This window comes from Hyaena hyaena, unplaced genomic scaffold (assembly GCF_003009895.1).
Source record: "Hyaena hyaena isolate Hyena2069 unplaced genomic scaffold, ASM300989v1 scaffold_83, whole genome shotgun sequence".
NCBI lineage: Eukaryota > Metazoa > Chordata > Mammalia > Carnivora > Hyaenidae > Hyaena > Hyaena hyaena.
The window spans coordinates 1,130,154-1,147,041 of NW_024080715.1; the positions used below are offsets into that span (position 1 = coordinate 1,130,154).

General features: G+C 41.4%; 1 protein-coding gene and 1 long non-coding RNA gene across 2 annotated transcripts in view; one reads left to right on the plus strand and one right to left on the minus strand.

Moving 5' to 3' along the window:
• The window catches only part of NIM1K (NIM1 serine/threonine protein kinase), a 63,636-nt gene that overhangs the window by 14,103 nt on the left and 32,645 nt on the right, over nucleotides 1-16,888 (plus strand). The gene's annotated exons all lie outside the window — the stretch shown is intronic.
• Nucleotides 11,747-14,769, minus strand: LOC120233087. The gene is made up of 3 exons (XR_005528711.1): nucleotides 14,575-14,769; nucleotides 14,249-14,376; nucleotides 11,747-12,005 (listed from the first exon to the last, which is right to left on the minus strand). It is a non-coding gene; the product is annotated as an uncharacterized LOC120233087 (long non-coding RNA).

Here is a 16,888-nt window from a genome sequence, read left to right on the forward strand (position 1 = left end):
TGAAGCAGGCCCCAGGCTCTGAGCTGTCAGCGCAGAGCCCGACACAGGGGTCGAACCCACGGACTGTGAGATCATGTCCTGAGCCGAGTCGGACACTTAACCGACTGAGCCACCCAGACGCTCCATCTCAACTTTTCAACTTGTCAGATTTACAGTCATCTGCTGAGCACTTCCTGCTTCAGTTAATTGATGGAAATGTTGAAAAAGATTCCTTCTGGTTCCATGCCCAGGACAACTCATTGCCTTGTCCAAAACTGATCAGAACTCTGGGTTTCTGTGGCTATCCTGAACCACCCGTATGTAACAGTTTTGCTCATAGCTCTTTTAGAAGGTTTAGATGTTTGCAGTACCAATCTGTGCTATGATATTCAAACAGGTCTGTTTGTACGTGGGTGGCATGGGATACAAGACTAAATATACCATTTTAAGCATACCCCCATGCAAAAACAGAGAACAGTTGAGATTTCAGTTGAAATCCATTAAGTTTAGAGATTCGTTTGGGAGAGAGTTTACATGTTTATGATATTGAGCATTCCTTTATTAAACATGGTATGTCTTTCCATTTATTAGAACTTCTTTTATGTTCTCCCATAAGCTTTCATAATTTTCATAATTTATGGGGTGCCGGGGTGACTCAGTCGGTTGAGTGTCCGAATTCAGCTCAGGTCATGATCTCACGGTTTGTGGGTTTGAGCCCCACATTGGGCTCTGTGCTGAGGGCTGGCTCAGAGCCTAGAGGCTGCTTCGGATTCTATATCTCCCCCTCTCTCTGACCCTCCCCTGCTCACGCTGTCTGTCTCTCTCTCTCTTTCAGAAACACAGAAACAGACACTATGTGTCTCCAAATAAGAACAATTTTAATTCTTTCTTTTCAATATTTAGTTATTTTCTTCTTTCATTGGCTAGAGGTTCCAATAAACATTGAATAAAAGCAGTATGAACAAGCATCCTTGTTTTCTTCTTGACTTTGTAGGAAGAGACTGCTTTTTTTTTTTTAAGTTTATTTATTTATTTTGAGAGAGACAGAGACAGCACAAGTGGGGGAAGGGCAGGAAGAGAGGGAGAGAGAGAGAGCATCTCACGAAGATTCCATGCTGCCAGCGCAGGACCTGGTATGGGGCTTGAGCCCACATAGCCAAGATCATGACCTGAGCCAAAACCAAGGGTTGGACGCTCAACCAACTGAGCCATCCGGGGGGCCCCAAGACTGCTTCTAATATTGAGCCTCTTAAAATGATATTTGCTATAGGTCTTTGGTAGGTAGGCTTACCTTGCTTGTGCAAATTCCCCTTTACACCTAGTTTGCAGATATTTTTTATTAATAATGAGTGTACAGTTTTACAAATGCTTTTTCTGTATCTGCTGACATATGCTTTTGCTTTTCTCCTTTAATTGATTTATGTGCCTAATTAAATCCAGACATCTATTGTTAACCCAGGCTTATATTCTTGGGAAACATTTTATTCAGATATGCCTTTATAAATATATTGCTGGATTTGATTTAATACTACTATTTTATTTTACATTTTTGGTATCTATGTTAGGGAGTGAAATTGGCTTATCATTTTACTTTCTTGTAGAGTCTGCCAAACTTTCAATGGGTATTCTATTCCAAAATGACCTCAGTTGTGGTTGTAGCTAAAGTATAGCTTGTTTTTTCCATGGTGTGTACATGTACAGCGAGCATTGCTCTTATTTATTTATAGCCTCCTTTGAGGTATTTGGACTCATATAGCAATAATGATAATAATCATGACCCATTTTGGACTTTCTCTCTCTATGTTGTCATTCAAAAGCACAGAGTTATCTAGAGTTTCATCAAATCAGTTTGGCTACTTTGCAATGGTGATAACAAGTCCATTACAAAGTAGGGAATAAAGAAGACTTTGTGTATTAACTATTACCAATACTGATCAGGCCCAATGGTTTATCCAAAAACAAAGAATGCTCCTTCCTGATTCTCCTGCCTGCCCTTGCTACCATCGTTAATTCATGTCATGCAAGTCTGGAATTCGTGGTGGTTGCTGGTTCCTTAGAGAATTAAGTCCACAGGAATATACACCACATAGAGGCAGCAAGTGGGGTCAGGTAGGCTTGGATCCCAGGCTCTCCCTGCTACTTCCCAGCTCTTTGAGTTTGGATAAATTCTTTAACCTTTCTGAAATTTTAGTTAGTCCATTAGTGCCATGAGAATTTTAATATCATCTTACAGAGTTTTGTTATAATAATTAAATCTGTAAGAAAGTACAGTGTCTGGTATATTTTAAATGCTTAATAGAATTACCTTTTAGTATTTTTTTCACTGTTATGATGAATAAAATGCTAACAATACTATACTAACACCAACTGAAAGTGTGGCTTCTTTAAAATGTCCTTCAAAAGGTGCTATTAGTTTGCAGTTTATTAGTTTCTGTTACAGTGCCTTTCATATATTATGTCTCAATCTTTTTTTCTTTTAACAAATATTGATTTGGTGCCTCCCATATTCCTAGGACTAGATGATGGGGAATATTGAAGATATAAGATAAATAAGCAGCAGAGATCAGTCTAGAGAGATCAGATGAAATTAGAATATGAACTGATAGAACATAAGATGTGAACTAACAAGATGGAATATAAGATAAGATATGGGAATATCTCAGTGGGAGTCCTGAGGAAGAAGCCACTAACTGTCTAGGTAAGTAGAGTGAAGAAAACATGAAGAAGGTGATGTTTCAGTAGGGTCTTAAAGGCTGAAAAAGGTAAAGAGCAAATGTGTTCCAGTGTGAGCAAGCTGGGTAGGTAAAACTACCCGGGCAAGAAGAGCTATTTTATGATAGGAAAGGTAAAACTTTAGGAATAAATTGCATAATTGATTCTGATCTCAGAACTTCCCTTCAGGGCTGGGTATTTAACTATGAGTCTTTGAGCTTGTGAAGAGAGCTGGGTAAACACTGACCCTCTAGTGTCCTGGAGGTAGGATTTAATTCACTGCTAATGAGTGTTGGCTTTGGCTCCCTTAGGGAAGTGTCAACATAAAGAAGGAAAGGAGAGGGGAGAAGGGCACAGGCAAGTGCATGGATGTGTATTTTGCAGAACTGTTCTGGAGGAATTCAGAAGTGCAGAGAAGGTCTTGAAAATAGAGCAGGGATTATTTCGCATACTTTAAAATAAAGCATGGGGCACCTGGGTGCCTCAATTGGTTAAGTGTCCGACTTCGGCTCAGGTCATGATCCCATGGTTCGTGGGTTTGAGCCCCGTGTCAGGCTCTGTGCTGACAGCCAGCTCAGAGCCTGGAGCCTGTTTCAGATTCTGTGTCTCCCTCTCTCTCTGACCCTCCCCTGCTCACGCTGTCTCTCTCTCAGAAATAAATAAAAAACATTAAAACAAAAAATTTAAAAAAATAAAGCATATTCTGCTAGGAGCCGCTAACATATCACCTCTTTTACTCTTCCTGTGATCATTTAACCTTGTTAACCTTCCAAAGGGAAGCCATAATTGGGCTGTTTTTATTGTCTGTGGGCTGGAGCAAATGCTAGGTTGTAAACATTCTGAGGCTTCCAACTCAAATAGGCTTCTGAGGAATGTCTGCCCACATTGGATGGAGGTGTGCTTCACTGGGAATCTGAGGATGTTGTAGAAAAAGCAATGGGGCATCTCACCAAACCCACAATGTTTCAGAAATTTTCCAGCCAGAGGTGTTTCGGCCAGGGGCACTTGTAACAAATGTGCCTTTGTTTCAGGAGAGGACGCTTCAAAGAGTTCTGGGGTTTTGTTCGGTTGTTTTCAATATTTTTTTGCCTTTATTTTTTCTTTACCATAGAACAGTTGTTTTAGTGGTTGTTGTTTCTGTTGCTATTGTTTTTCTACCAGAGAAGTATATGAAAGAAATATCTATGTCTGTATCTGTACCTGTATCTTCTGGAATCCACACTACCCTTTAAAATATCTGCACAACTCAGATAAATCCAGACGGCATTTATAAACACCCCCTGGCTACTTGGTGTCCAGAATCCTGAAGTTGATAAGATTGAGGACCTGCCCCATGGAATCCCACATTCCAGTAGGAAGGACAAATATGTACACAAGTAGCACAACCACTAGAAAGAATGTGAAGATATTCAAGGAAAACACAGAGTTCATGTGGGAAATACCAGAGGAAGAGCTGTGTTCTGCTTGAAGTATCAGGAAGAGAAGGGAAGGGAAGGGAAGGGAAGGGAAGGGAAGGGAAGGGAAGGGAAGGGAAGGGAAGAGAAAAGTTGAATAATAAGAATTTTAACCATTAGGTGATTGAAATAAGAAAAAGAATGGAATTAATCTTTTGTAAAACAAGAATTTAAAATAATTGTTGTGCTTACCAACAAAATACGTCTGTTTTAATTTGTTTACTCATTCATCTATTCCATAAACAAGTATTGAGTACCTGTGATATGCCAGGCAGTACTTAGAGAGGTGAATAGAACATCCTCCCTGCTCTCCATACCCTTATTAGACAGAGATGTTCACACAAGAGACAGATGTGCACAGACAGGTGCATAGAATACTCTGAGAGTACTACGGACCTAAAGGAGTTGAGGCAGACTGCACATCGGGGTAGAGTTTGGAAGGTTCAAGGAGGAACAGGTTGAAGAAAACAGTCCATGTAGAAGAGATGTCATGTCAAAGGCGTGGAGGAGTGAAGCAGAATGGGGTGTTTGTGGACCCTCAAGTATTTTGATCTGTCCCAAATATAGGGCTGTAGGGAAGGAAAAGTGCTTCTTAGAGTCCTTGGCTCGGTCTGAAAACTAAACTGACAAAGATTAACAGGAGGAAAATGTACACATTTATTTAACCTGTTTAATGTGACATGGCAGCCTTTATAAGGAAATGAAGACCCATGGAAACAGACCTGAATATTTTATGCTAGGTTCATGAGGAGTGGACTGTCATGAGGAATAATATGATAAGTTAAGGAGTACAGTGGTTCCCCCCATCCGTGGGTTTGCTTTCTATGGTTTCTGTTACCTGAGGTCAAGTGGGGTCCAGAAGCAGATGCTTTTTTTTCTGACTTAATGACAGAAGGTCAATAGTAGCCTAACGCTGGGTTGCCATGCCTACGTCATTCACCTCATCTCACATCATCACAAGAAGGGTGAGTACAGTCCAGTAAGATATTTTGGCAGACCACATTCACATAACTTTTATGACAGTGTGTTGTTGTAATTGTTCTATTTTATTATGAGCTATTGCTATTAATCTCTTACTGTGCCTAGCTTATAAATTAAACTTTTTCATAGTTATATGTACATATAAGAAATATCATAGTATACACAGGGTTTAGTATTCTGTGGTTTCAGACATCCACTCAAGGTCTTGGGACATTCCCCCAAAGATGAGGGAGGATCACTGTATGAGGTAAGTGTAGTAAGTTGGGGAAAGCTTAACAAGGCTTATTTGTTAGATTCTAACTGGTGCCCCTTGTCTTCAGAGATAAGGATGCTCCTTTCCTCCAGGTATAGGGATGGTACCCCTCACCTGAAGATTTTATGACATGTTTCAGGGGAGAAGGAAGTCAGACTGACTCTCCTGCTTAAAATATTCAGTATACCAAAGTGCCATATTTGGGGTAGCAAGCCCTGAATCCTTTCAGGGCATATGGAAAGGGCAAGTGGGAGTAGGCGAGATGAGAAATGAAACCAGAAATAAAATCAAAAGCCAGATCTTGAAGAGCTTTCTAGACCATGCAGTCCACCTTGAATTCTATCCAATATTCATTAAAATCTCTTTTTAAGTTTATTTACTTATGTTGAGAGAGACCAAGTCAGAAGGAGTGGGGGAGGGGCAAGGGAGACAGAGAATCCCAAGCAGGCTCTGCACTGCCAGCACAGATCCCAATGTGGGGCTCAAACCCACAAAGCCATGAGATCATAACCTGAGCTGAAACCAAGAGTTGGACGCTTAATCGACAGAGCCACCCAGGCGCCCCTCTCCAATATTCATTTTAATGAAGTTTGTTTAAGCAGAGCAGTAATGCCTGCATTTTAGAAAGATGCTGCAGGTGATTTCCTGGAGGATAAAGCGGAGCTGGGAAAGAGCCAGCAGGGAAGGCGGTTGGGGGCTGTTTCAGCCAACTAGGTCCAGGGCAGGATTTAGACCCTTAGGGGGCAATTGCCCCTCATCAGCCCAACGTGCAATTTAGAATGTAAGCAAAGATGACTGTACAATGTCTAATAAAATGCATGTTCTGATTTTTCTTATGATGATGGTTGAGATGCCTTAAAAAAGATATATCAAGTATCAAAATAGTTTTAAAATTTTTATTGGCTCGTCCCTGCCTGTGCATGCCCATCTGCTGTGGGAGCCAGTGGGAGCCAGTGGTGCCAGGAGAGGCAGCAGTCAGGCTGACCGGGGGAAGGACTGGGGTGCTGTTGAAGTGGGGGGAGGGTTGCAGGACTAGGTGAAGGGAGGAGAGGAGCCTGGGCTGGAGCCTCGATTCTGACCTGGCTCACAGGGTCCTGGCCAAGCGCTACGTTTGCAGTGCTACTGCGCCCCACTTTGGACAGAGCCCCCCCACCCCCCCGAGGCAGGAACGCCGCCAAAATCTCTTCCCCTTGCAGAGTCGCTCTATTTTTTGTGCTTAGTCCAGGCTCCAAAGGGTATTTTAAAATACCTTCTTCCAAGGGCCCTCACAGACTTTAAAAATCCTCAGGACCAGATCCAGACTCCGACAAAACCACCATTTCAGCACAGTTCTGTCATGAGGCTCCCGACTCAAGCTTGGCTCAGGAGAGGGGGGCTCAGCAGGGCCTCCCAGTCCTCTCCGCCATCTCTTGTCCTCCCCTGGCACGTGCTCCTCCATGCAGAGGGAACCTGTCCCTTTACTCCCTCTGTGACTGTGGCTCAGTGGCACAAGAGAGACGACAGAGCAGCCTGGTGGAGGCACGTCTTTTCTCCCAGCGTCATGTGTCGCCCACTCCCAGCCCCCAAATCTTTCTGGGAACAAAGCCCCAGGCAGCAGCTAAATATATCTCTGGGATTGTTCCTGAATATTCCGAAGCGTCAAGGACTGAGAAGAGAATTTTCCCCATGATCCCGGGCCCAGGGCTCATTGCACTGTTCAGGATTCCCAAAGCCCCAGCTTCAAGAGAAACAAACAAAAGAAATATTTACAGATACATTCTTGAATAGAGGGTTAGCTCCCTCTCCATGGTCTTCCAGAGCCCGTGCAGGATACCGGCTCCGTTAAGTGCTGTTTGCGTTCATCACCGCTGTTTGAGGGTCTACTTCTGCTTGGGAATATATTCTGTACATACTTGGTAACTATGTTATACTAATTTAGTGTGGTGCCAGGTTTCATTTCTTTCTAAGTCATCTTCTTTCTGGATTTAAAACTTTTAAAAATCTTGACTTTGGAGTACTGGACTAGGCCATCTCAGTTGGGCTGGGGTGTAGTTTATCATATCAGGGAGGAGTCCCTTTTATATCCATGGTCATCAGGGACAGGCCATAACCCCCAGATATTTGTGGAGATAACTGTATATTTTTAGCCCTTAAGGCAAGAAAATCTCTGTGGTGATCATAGTAAGAAAGGCACACGCAGAAGTATACAGAGTAACATATGATCAAGTTCCTCGGATTCTCTACGTGCACCCCAATTTCATTTCGTTGTCAACAGTTGGGAACTCCAGAACTTTCCTGCACTTGGCAGATATTTTCCTTATACATGACTAGATCCCTGCTTCAGTGAATAGTGACTATTTTCATGAAGCTCTCAGAAATGTGCCCATTTCGTGGACCTTATGGTCGTTCCCTATACACACCTTATCTATTCAATGATAAATAATTCATAACATTATTCGAACGGAAGTGGCACAGGGCCGGGAGAGGGGAGTGTGGGCTGAGAATCACAGCGGAAACCTTGAGGCATACTACTGAATCTTTTCATGCTCAGTCCGTGATCATCTTGCCACCTTATGCACCGAAATAATATCCAGTCTCTAGAGCTCAGATTTTGCTGCTGAACTGCTCTGTGAGCTGAGAGATCCTCATTATCTACTTTGACTCCCCTCCTTGGGGAAATTTTTTCATCCAGAAATACCGGGTCAATTAGCAAGCACTACGGATCAGCATGTAATTCTCAGAACTGGCTTCCAAAGCCTCCCGGCTCCCTGGTGGGCAGCACTTAACCCGCCTCTTCAGCATCGGGTAATCACTCCTTCAATCAGCCCCAAGACGTGCCCGCTCTGGGGATCGAGTGTCTTTAATTACACTTGCCTTTCTCCTCCTCAGTCGCGAAGGTCCTCTGCGCGGACGCCTGTGCCAAGCAGTTCTTGGTTCAGGAGAGGCACAGCCAGACACGCCAAGGCCCTGCCTCTCCTTTTAGAGAGCAGCTTATTTTGCTCTTCCCAGCCAGGTAGGCCTGCGTGATCTTTGACTCCACAGCTCCTGTTCTTTAATGGATTTACATCATTATATACCAGGCTCCCTTCAGATGAAAGGCCAGTGTGGTTTTGATGTATTTTCTCTTCGCGTAAGGTTCTGAATGACTGCATGATTTATGAATTTCCTGCCCCCCTAGAGGTTTTTCTGCTTCCCATCAAGATGAATACTTATTTGTTTTTTAAAAAGCGACTTAGTCTTTCATCCTGGTATACTTCTAGGTGTACCAGGTTTATACTTCTAGGTGTAAACCGATAAAGAAATGTAAATGCCCTTTGTTACCGTTTTCTTTCCTGAGAGCATTTAAAAATGTAGAGATGCTATATTTTATATGAAGACCTTAGGAATGGTTTTCTGTGAGGTGAGTTGAGGGGGTGTCCTTTATGGAAACCAGGCAGGGAGTTTGTCCCTATGTCGTTCTTCTGGTTGTCTCTGAGCCAGCCTCCTTTGAATTTTGAATTGTTCTTCTTAACAACACACAAAAAGGTGCAGCAGCTGAGATCAGATGTAGTGACCATGGAGATTAAAGAATTGCTTTTATCCTCTGGTATGTAAGATTTGAGTTTAAATGTGAATGATTGGGGCACCTGGGTGCCTCAGTCTGTTAAGCATCCAACTTTGGCTCAGGTCATGATCCCACGGTTCGTGGGTTTGAGCCCCGCATCCGGCTCTGTGCTGACAGCTAGCTCAGAGCCTGGAGCCTGTTTCAGATTCTGTGTCTCTCTCTCCCTCTCTCTGACCCTCCCCTGCTCACACTGTCTCTCTCTGAGAAATAAATAAAAAACATTAAAAAAATCTAAATGTGAATGATGTACTGTGATCAATGGATTTGATACCTTGAAGTACTGCAGTAAAGAAAGGTATCAGAGATTGGGTAGAAAAATAAGGGAACATCTGCTTAATGAATGAAGGCTTTTTGGGGAAAGTGAGCAAGGACAGAGTATTTTGGGGACCATGGACAAGTCATATAACCTTTCTGGGCCTTTGTCCCCTCATGAAGAGGTGGGAGAGAGGAGCACTGAGGTGTCTTCCATTTCTAACATTCCCGGGTTGCATAATTCTTTATTCTATGAATTTAGACTGTCTGGGCAAAGACCAGTAGACAAGAAAGGGGACATAGCTATTAAGAATGTGAGCAGGAATGGAAGTTACAGGCAGAGATATGTATGGCTGAAAAGGGAACATTGAATCATCTGGGAGCAGAAGGTTATTTAATCCAAAAACATGGTCAACATAGTTATGGAAAAAGATTTGGAGGCAGCTGGCTGGGTAGCTGAAAATTTTCTAGTGTAACATTTTAACTCCTCCCATTATTTTAAATGTATTTTAATAGCTTTATTGAGATATATTTCAAATATCATACAATTTACTCATTTAAAGTGTACAATTCAATGGCTTTTCGTATATTCACAGAGTCGTGCATACATCACCACAATCAATCTGAGAACATTTTCATTACCCTAAAAAGAAGCACTGCTCTGCTTAACAGCATTCCCAACCCTTCCCCCAAACCCTAGTCAACCACTAATCTGTTTTCTCTTCTTAAAGATTTGCCTATTTTGAACAGTTTATGTAAGTCGGATCATACAATATATGGTCCTTTGTGATGGTTTCTTTAACTTAGCATGAGGTTTTCAAGGTTTGTCTATGTCACAGCATATATCAGTACTTCAGTTTTTTTAATTGATGAATAATATTCAATTGGATACACCACATTTTATTTATCCTTTCATCATTTGATGGTTATTTGGGTTGTTTCTACTCTTTAGCTATTATGAATTTCGTTGCTAGGAACAGGAACACTTGTATAAAAGTTTTTGCACAGACATATGTTTTCATTTCTCAAAGGTATATATATACCTAGGAGTGAAATTGCTGAGTTATGTGATAACTATATTCAGCAGTTTTTAAAAAATGTTTTGAAAGAGGCTGAACCATTTTACGTTCCCCTCAGCAGGGTACAAGGATTCCAGTTTCTCCACATCCTTGCTAACACTTGCTAGTATATGTCTTTTTGATTGTAGTCATCCTCGTGGGTGTGAAGTGGTGTCTTCCTATGATTTTGCATTCCCTGTGACTAATGATGTTGAGCAAATTTTCATGTGTTTATTGGCCATTTGTGTGTCTTCTTGGATAAATGTCTATTTAGATCCTTTGCAACTTTTTAATAGGATTATTTATCTTTTTATTATTGAGTTCTGTTTCTAGATTCTAGATACAAGTCCCTTACCAGATACATGATTTGCAAAAATTTTTTCCCATTCTACACATTGTATTTTCACTTTCTCAATGGCATCCTTTGAAGCATTAAAGTTTTTAATTAATGAGGCCAGTTTTATCTATTTTTATTGTTTATGCTTATACTTTTGGTGTCACAGCTGACAAGTCATTACCTAACCCACAGTTGTGAAGATTTATGCCTATGTTTTCTTCTAAGAGCTTTATAGTGTTAGCTCTTAATTTGGATCTTTGATGCATTTTGAGTCAACTTTTGTTTATGGTATGAAGTAGAGGTCTAACTTCATTCTTCTGCATATAGATAGCCTTTTAAATTATTTTGAACTATATGTTTCTAGTTACTTTCTGAGTGGTTGTTCTAGGGCTTAAAATATTTTTTTTTAACTTATGAGAACCGAGTTTAAATTTATACTAACATAATTCCAGTGAGGTCTAGAAATTTTACTTCTTGGAGCACCTGGGTGGCTCAGTTGGTTGAGTGTCTGACTTCGGCTCAGGTCATGATCTCGCAATTTGTGGGTTCGAGCCCCACACTGAGCTCTGTGCTGACAGCTCGGAGCCTGCAGCCTGCTTTGGATTCTGTGTCTCATTCTGTCTCTCCCCCTCTCCCGCTTGTGCTCTGTCTCTCAAAAATAAATAAACATTGAAGAAGAAATTTAAAAAAAGAAATCGTACTTCTTTATAGCTCCATTCCCATTTTCCCTTTGTTCTGCTATTATTGTTATAATTATTGCCTTTATATGTGTTAAAAATGCAACATACTGTTATAATTATTACTTTGTATGATTGTATGTCCTTTAAAGAAACTGCAAGAATGAAGGGTAGTAAATATAGATAGTCTTGGGGGTTATTATGAACCCCTTTAGTACAGAAGTGCTTTCTGCTTTGCTCATAATCGTATCCCCTATACCTAGAACAGTGTTTGTTGCATAGTAGGTGCTCACCTAATACAGAAATGAATGAATAATGATCTCTATACAGGTAGTAAGTGGAGAGAGAGAGAGAGAGCATCCTCAAAAGATGTGGAGATGAATAATGAAGAGAATAAGACTACACGATTGTGGAGTAGTTGTGGGAAGGCAGTGATCACAATAAAAAGTAAGACAATGTCTTTCTTGTTCAATGTCTAATGTATCTGATGTCTAGCACAGTGTTGACATGTGGGAGAGGCTCAGTAATGTTGAATGAATAAGTGAAGCATCCTATGGCTGGTGCAGGTCTGGGGGGTGAGGCAAGAGAGTTTCAGTCTTAGAAGCCCCTGTGCTCCCCAAATGGACACAGTCTCTGCCTCTTCTCAGTGGCTTTGGTACTTCTTCTGGCCCCGCTGGATGTCAGCTGCCTTTGTGTGTTCTCAGCAGGATGTCCAGTCACTAAAAGATGAGAAGTACAAGCTTGTTGGTGAGGACTTAGCAGAGGGAAGACAGGATACATTTATCATTAACCGAGTTGGTAGGGTGGAGGGTGGACAGTGAGAAGAGGAAGAAGGAAACTGTTGGTAATAGACTGTGAGGTAACTGAGAGAAAGCCTGTGATAATTCAGGACTTAATTAACTCATTCACCCAAAACACCTACTGAAAACCTGCTTTGTACTAGACTAGAGATGGATATAACAAGGTGTTCAGCTTTCCTTATGCCAAATATTAAATCCTAAACAAAAAAAAATTTTACTTCATTGTTGTAAGAACATTCTAGAAATAATTATATAGCCCTTCACAGTGGTTAAGATGCCCAAGACTGAAGCCTCTCTGACTGAGTTTGAACCCCAGCTGGGTGAAGTCGCCTGATGACCTCCCTGTGCTGATTAAAGTTCCCTTTTCTGTAAAATTGAGACGTGAGTACTTACCTCCCAGACTTCTAGATTAAATGGTCAGTACGCATAAAGCACATAGGATAGTGCCTATCACATAATATGTAATATATTATATAATATATATATATATAAGAGCTAGCTATTATTTATATAACAATTATTATTAAACGAAACCCACAATAGTTAATTGAGATCATCTAGTAAATTTCAGTACAACTTTAGAGTTCTCATTATCCGTAGTACCTAGCTACCTAGAAATTTTCTTAGCAGCAGCCATTTATGTATATATGAATTTATTTTAAAGCTTGAGCTATTAAGAAGGAACAACCCTCTTCTTATGTATGCCTGTTTCATTTTGTTAAATGATTACTATAGCAAAGAGCTGTTTTCTACCTTTGAAAACCAATTCCATTCCAGAGGTTACCAGAACAGAGAGGAGCCCTCATAATTCAGAGGGCTGGAAAGCAGTTGATTTATTTTCAAATTAGGTTAATATGAATGGATTCCTGTCTGAGATTTCAAAGCCATGGCAGATGGATGGGCTCAGGAGTCAAAGACACCAAAGGTGATGACGCTAATGTAAATGTACGAGCCATTCAAAACACTAATTAAAGACCATACTTGATTTTATCATGTAAAAAAGCAGCCTTATGAAAGATTCTTTTTTTTTAAGTTTATGTATTTATTTTAAAAGAGAAAGAGAGAGCGCTACCATGAGCCAAGGAGGGGCAGAGAGAGAAAGATAGAGACAGAGAGAAAATCCCAAGCAGGCTCCATGCTCTCAGTGCAGAACCTGACATGGGGCTCAAACTCATGAACCGTGAGACCATGAACGCTGAAACCAAAAGTCAGACACTTACCCGACTGAGCCACCCAGGCGCTCTTGAAACATTCTTTTTGAGGCTTAAAAAAATCTTTAGATTAGAAACATACAGTAGAAAGGCTGAATGTGATTTCCGTCACTGGATGCAAGGGCTGCCTCCCTCTCCCCATCAAAGTGCTCCATCCACTATTGCTTGGACCCCTAAAGTACAATTCGGGAGTACAAGTAAGATAGATTTGTCTGCCTGCAGGGGCACCTGGGTGGCTCAGTTAGTTAAGTGTCCAATTCTTGATCTCGGCTCATGTCATATCTCGCAGTTCCTGAGGTCAAGCCCTGCATCGGTTCTGTGCTGATGGCACAGAGCCTGCTTGGGATTCCGTCTCTCCTCCTCTCTACCCCTCACCTGCTTGTGCCCCCTCTCTCTCTCTCTCTCTCTCTCTCTCCAAAAATAAATAAATAAACTTAATTTTTTTTTGTCTTGCTATAGAACTGCACATTCTTTCCAGCAAATTTTTTTTGGTAGAAGCATGGAACTTACTTCAAACATTGAACATTAGTACCTGACATTTTCTCAGTAACAGATCGCCTATGTTAGGCCATGCACATACAGTGAATATCTAGGACTCAGGGTCCCGAATAATGCATCAAGTGGAGAGGACGTTGATGGCACATAATAGGTGTTTAATAAGTGTTTGTTGAATGAATGATGGTAGTAAGGGTGAACTGAAAATAAATTGTTCATAAATAGGAGTCTCATCTAGATAATTTTACCGCAGATCATGATCCCAAAGAAGTCATTTAACTGCATCATTCCATGCCTCAGTTTCCATGTCTTTAAAAAAGACTACTGATTAGTATATTGTGTTTTGAACTAAATTGTGGATTAAAATATTGATTAAAAAGTTGGTGCTTTCCGGAGTAAAATAGAACTATATGAATTGAAAATAATAACATTGAAGGTTCCCACTGCCCAGCTCACCTGGTTCCAGTAAGGATCAGGGAAGTAATTTAAATACCAGCCTGTATGGTTGCTCCAGCCAGTCTTACACTGGTCATCAGAATGAACACTCACTCTCATTCGGCCTGAGACTCCTTCCAGAGAGTGACCTAACAAGTGAAACAAATAACACAGCTGATACGCAAGTATGTGATTATTCTTATCCTCAGTGACTATCCAAAATAAGAGGAAGAAGAAAACAAAACAAAGTAAGAGGAAGAAATGCCACATGTAAGGAGGACGATCATGTTATATATTATGGAAACAAGGACACTTCTGAGAGTGAAAAAGCAGCTAGTGTTAATTACATCGGGACATGCTTCCACAGTCTGATGCAAACCAGAATGTATGTTTAGCCTCAGTCTATGCCATGCCCAGAAGCAGTTTCTTAAGCATAGGATCAATTTAACCCTTTATACCCAGCATTTTTTTTCCTTCCCGACCCCTGGTTTTGTGATAAAACCCCTCCCAGTTCCTGTAGGTAGAGCTTTGGTAGCGTCGCCTTCCTGTGCTAGTCGCAGCATCTCCAGCTCTCATTATGACATCAGCAGCATTGCTGAGGCAATGAGGAGTGAGGTATATGCTTCCTGCTCCATTTGGTGAAATTCCACCTGTATTTTTAGCTAATTTACTTATGTGAATGTTTGCAGTTATCCACTCCTTATTTTGTCTCATTCATTATGGGTCCTTGTAACCTGTAGACAGCTCTTAAGTTTGCTGACTTGACACATTTTATTTCAACTAAGAAATAGCCTTGATACTTTTCTTTCCTCCAGTACAATAGATTTTCCCTCTACCGGGCACTGCCCACTCAACAGTCACAGTGTTGATATCTCCTGCACCCATCAGAATAGCTGTGTGCTGTGACGGGAGAGAGGCAGGTCTTTTATACATTTGTTTGACAAATATTTAATTGAGCATTTATTGTGTGTGTGCTGTTTAGAGCCCTAGATTTTTAGTGTGGTCTGTGATTCGCCTATTGGTTTTCTTTCCTTTTTTAAAAAAGTTTTTAACGTTTATTTATTTTTTTGAGAGAGAGAGAGAGAGAGAGCGTGAGCAGGGGAGGGTCAGAGAGAGAGTGAGACACAGAATCCGAAGCAGGCTTCAGGCTCTAAGCTGTCAACACAAAGCCCGATGCGGGGCTCAAATTCACGAACCATGAGATGATGACCTGAACTGAAGTCAGATGCTGAACCATTTGAGCCACCCAGGCTCCCCTGTCTATTGGTTTTCTTAATGGTATCTTTTGATAATCCAGAAAAATTTAAGTCTGATGAAGTCAAACTCACCACATTTTTTCTTTTATAAAGGGTTTGTGCTTTTTGTATCTAGTCCAAAAAACTTGCCCTACGTCAGGGTCCTGGATTTATTATCCTGTGTACACCTATAGAAACCTCTTGGTCCTAGGTTTAAAGTCAACGATCCATCTCAAATTCATTTTTGTGTATGGTGTAGGATAAAAGTCAAGGTTCAACTTTTACTTACACCAGACATCCAGTTGATCTAGCACCATTCGTTAAAAAAAGACTTCTTTCTCCCCATTAAATTGGCTTGGTGCCTTGGTGAAAAACAATCGACCGTGTATATGTAGGTCAATTTCTGAACCCTTTATTGTGATCTATTGGTCTACCCTTATACACCATCTTGATTATTATAGCTCTCATGAATATAGTCTAAATAAGGCAAACACTATCACTACCCTTAATGGGTTTACAAGCTGATGAGATAAACAGTCTGATGTAGATGTCGTAATTGTACAACACGGTGCAGAAAATCACAGTACTAGCCACAGACGTTAGAAGTACAAACGAGAACCACCAGGTTTAGGGTGGGTTGGTGGGGAAGAGTCCTGAAAGAGGTAATACTTGAAGTGATCCTTAAAGGATCAGGAGGAATTTGCAGAAGGTGGGAACAGGTCTGATGCCCTCAAGGAAGAGTGAGGAGACCAGGAAGAGTGGAGCAGGTGAAACGGAGACTGGAGGAGATGACACCAGAGGGGGACCACCTTGGGCAGAGCTTTGAAGGCCATTTTAAGGGTCTTGGCTTTGATTCTGAGGAAGAAGGGAAGCTACCAAAAGGTTTTGAATGGAGAAGTGACATGATCTGACATTCTTTATTTCTTTATTTATTTTTAAAGTTTAGGGGCGCCTGGGTGGCTTAGTCGGTTAAGCATCCGACTTTCGCTTAGGTCATGATCTCGCGGTTCGTGGGTTCGAGCCCCCCGTCGGGTTTTGTGCTGACAGCTCAGAGCCTGGAGCCTGCTTCAGATTCTGTGTCTCCCTCTCTCTCTGACCCTCCCCTGCTTGCGCTGTCTCTCTCTCTCCTAGAAATAAATAAAACATTAAAAAAAAAGTTTATTTATTTTGAGAGACAGAGAGCACGTGCATGCCAGTGGGGAGCAGGGCAGAGAGAAGGGGAGAGAGAATCCTAAGCAGACTCTGTGCTGTCAGCACAGAGCCCAACATGGAGCTCAATCTCACGAACCATGAGGTCATGACCTGAGCTGAGATCAAAGGTCAGATGCTTAACTGACTGAGCCACCCAGGCGTCCCTGATCTGACATCTTTTATAAGGACCTTCCCAAATGTTGTGTTTGAGATGGACCGTGTTGGGGGTTGGCAG